This window comes from Octodon degus, unplaced genomic scaffold (genome assembly GCF_000260255.1).
Source record: "Octodon degus isolate 3935 unplaced genomic scaffold, OctDeg1.0 scaffold00040, whole genome shotgun sequence".
Lineage (NCBI taxonomy): Eukaryota > Metazoa > Chordata > Mammalia > Rodentia > Octodontidae > Octodon > Octodon degus.
This window is the reverse complement of record NW_004524616.1, coordinates 15,651,410-15,654,687: the sequence shown is the minus strand read 5'-3', so window position 1 is coordinate 15,654,687 and position 3,278 is coordinate 15,651,410.

Below are 3,278 nucleotides of genomic sequence, written 5' to 3'. Positions count from 1 at the left end.
CGGAGGCGCGGGGCTCCCGGTGTCCGCACGCTCCGGCCGCCGCTGCCCGGGCCGGCAGCGCCGCGCTCCGACCGCAGGGTCCCCGCCGAGGGGAACGCAGAGTCGCTGGGCGCGCGGGCTCTGTGCCCGGGAAAAACTTTTCACTCGTTTACGCGTTTATTAGGGGTGAGTCTGGATCTCGGTCACCCCACGGAAGGAGCATCCAAGAACACTCCGGGCCTCATTCCTTATTAGCAGTGGGACAGACTTACCTACCCCAGGCCAGAGCCGTGGCCGAACAGAACTGTCCAGTGAAACCAAGGGCCGAATTTTTGAGTTCACAAGTGTAAGATGAGATTTATCTAAACTTAGGAATTATTTTTAGAAAGTCTCTGGGGACTTGGAAAAGTCCCCATTGTAATTTAAACTCAAAATCTCAAGCTACAGTGCCACGTACGAAGTCTGGTCCCAACTGTAGATGTAAATGCGTAAAGGTATTTTTTATTTTTTATTTATTTATTATTTTTTTTTGTAAAGGTATTTTTTAAATGGAAAAGATGCACCAAAATGTTCACAGTAACCATGGCTCTAAAATTAGGGATTTTTGTCTTCTTTGTAATTTTGTTCTCTCAGATATTCTACAGTAAGCAAGTAAATACTTTCTAACCTAGGGAAAAGTCTTAAAACTCAATCCCTTTTGAATTACGAATCTAAAGAAATTTTATACTTCACAATAATATTTCTAGATTGTTTAAAATTAAGAATATTGCCTTGACTTTTAAAAAAAAATCGGTGCTATGATTTTCAAGTCAGTCAACATTCCCTTGGATGATTGATAAATTCCTGTAAGTATGCCTAAAATAACCATTTAGGATAGAAGGAGTAACTGCTGCTTTTCAGGGATGGGATGAATACTTGTGAACTGTTTTTATAATTCAGTCCAGTGAGGCCTCCCGCCCCCCCAACTGCTAATAAGGAAAGAGGCCAGGGGTGTTCTTGGAGTCTCACTCCATGGGGTGACTGTATACTAATCTGTGCTCATCACTGTAATTGCTTTTTTGTCTGTCTCTGCTATCAGAGGTAAGCAGTACCAGAGCAGGAGTCATGTCTGCTTCTATTTTTTAAATTACCCATATCTGGTACAGTGCCTTGAATATAGTGGTAACAATTGATAAGTATTTGTTGAATGACTTAATGTATATAAATACTGTTTATACCATAACCCATTTATTCAAGGCAAAGAAATGAAGTATTCACCATCTCTCTACAAATTTCTTTTACTCCTTCCAATTACTAATACTTCCCCTCATTACCTGTAATCCTGACTTTTTGTACTAATGGTTTGATTTTGTTTTGTATGAATGGAATCTTACTGTAATTTTTGCTTACATTTGTATTTGTAAAATTTTATTTGTGTGTTTTGCATGCATTATTTTAGTGCTTAGCACAAGATGGGGCAATTTTTTTTCCAATTGTCCTCCCTTTATTCTCGGGACTGCAGTGGAGCAGTCATGCCCCAGTGCATAGCAGAGGTCTGTTGGTGGACACTTTCCTCTGTCTCATTGACCTATTTGTCTATTTTGTGTGAATACCACAATCTTAATTAGACTAGCTTTATAGTAAATCTCGTGTTCACCATCCCATGTTCCCTTAACTTTGGTCAGTAAATTCTTGGCTGTGCTTGACCTTTTCCATGCCATATAAATGGGAATCAGCTAGTCAGTTTCCCCATAACTGAGATTTTGATTGGGATCACATTGCCTTTTTGGATTATTTGGAAGGAGCTGACAAATTTACAATATTGAATCTTCCAATTCCTGGGCATAATATACTTAGATCTTCTTTAATTTCTGTCAGTAAGATCTTATAGCCCAGAAGTATCATGCATATTTTATTAAATTGATTTCCATGTATTTGTTTTTTTATGCTATTGTCAATTACATTTTAAAAAATATTTATTTTTCTGTTTGTTATATTGAAATAAAATAAACTTTATATAGTAACATATATACCAAACTTGTTAACTTACTTAATCTAATAATGTATCTGTGAATTATGTAAATTTTTCCACATGGATAATTATACCATCAATGAACAATGACAATTTTATTTCTTCCTAATCTTTACTTTTTATTTCTTTTTCTTAACTTATTTCACCGTCTAGAATTTAAAATACAAAAAAAAGTGGCAGGGGCTGGGGAGATAGCTCAGTAGAATAAGTGCTTTCCTGGCAAGCACAAAGGCCTGAGTTCAATCCCCGGTTCCGCAAAAAAAAAAAAAAAAAAAAAGAAAGTGGCAGCAGTGGAGTCCTTGTGTTTTGGGCTTGCAAGGGCAAGCAGAAGCACCAAAATGACACCCAAGATTTAGAGATGGATTTATTTGCATCCACGGGCACTGATCAGGATCTTTCCTGGAATATCAGGTCCCGATATCTAGTGGTCTAGGCCTTATATTGGATAAACAAGCAGGAAGAATGGCTTGTCAAGTGGGGATTGGTTTATACAGTGGGTATCATAATGACCAGCTATGCATCACAGCAACCAATGGTTTCTAAGAGACAGAAGCAACTGGGACTAGAACAGGAACCATTAACTGAGCAACTAAGAAACTGAAATATACTGGCTGGGGGGGGGTCATTTTCTGTTACATGTTGAATTGCCCTCCCCCCCCACACACACACATCAACATCTCACATTGCAGTATGTGAGCCTAATGAGAAATAATCTTTCTAGATACTATCAAGTAAGGTGAGGTCACAGTGGAGAGGGCGGACCTCCTCATCAGTTAGTGGCCTCTTAAAAGAGATGAGCCAAAGAGACACAAAGAACATTATGGGAAGATGGAGACAGGCTAAAGCAATGAGACTGCAGGCGGAGAGATCCTTAAGACTGCTGGCAGCCAATGGAGAAAGGAGAAGACCCCAAGGCGCGGGTCCACAGCCCTCAGGGCAGCCCTGTGATGTGGCACCAACAACCCTGGGAGCTGTGACTGCCCATTTCTGTTATTTTATTTTATTTTTTAATTTTTATTTATGGGGGAGGGGCCAGCTCAGCCCACCAGGGGGCGGGGTTGGCTGGCATGTGGTGCTTGGGGATTGAACCGCCGTCCCTGTGCTCATTTCTGTTATTTAAGTGTCCCAATTCAGAATACTTTGTTAGAGCAGCCCTAGCAAACTCACATGCCTTGCCTTTGTTCCAAATCTGGAGAGGTTTATCAATGCATCTATTAAAATAATCATACAATCTTTATCCTGTTAGTGTGTTTAACTTTCAAATCTTAGCCCAACCTTGCATTCTGGA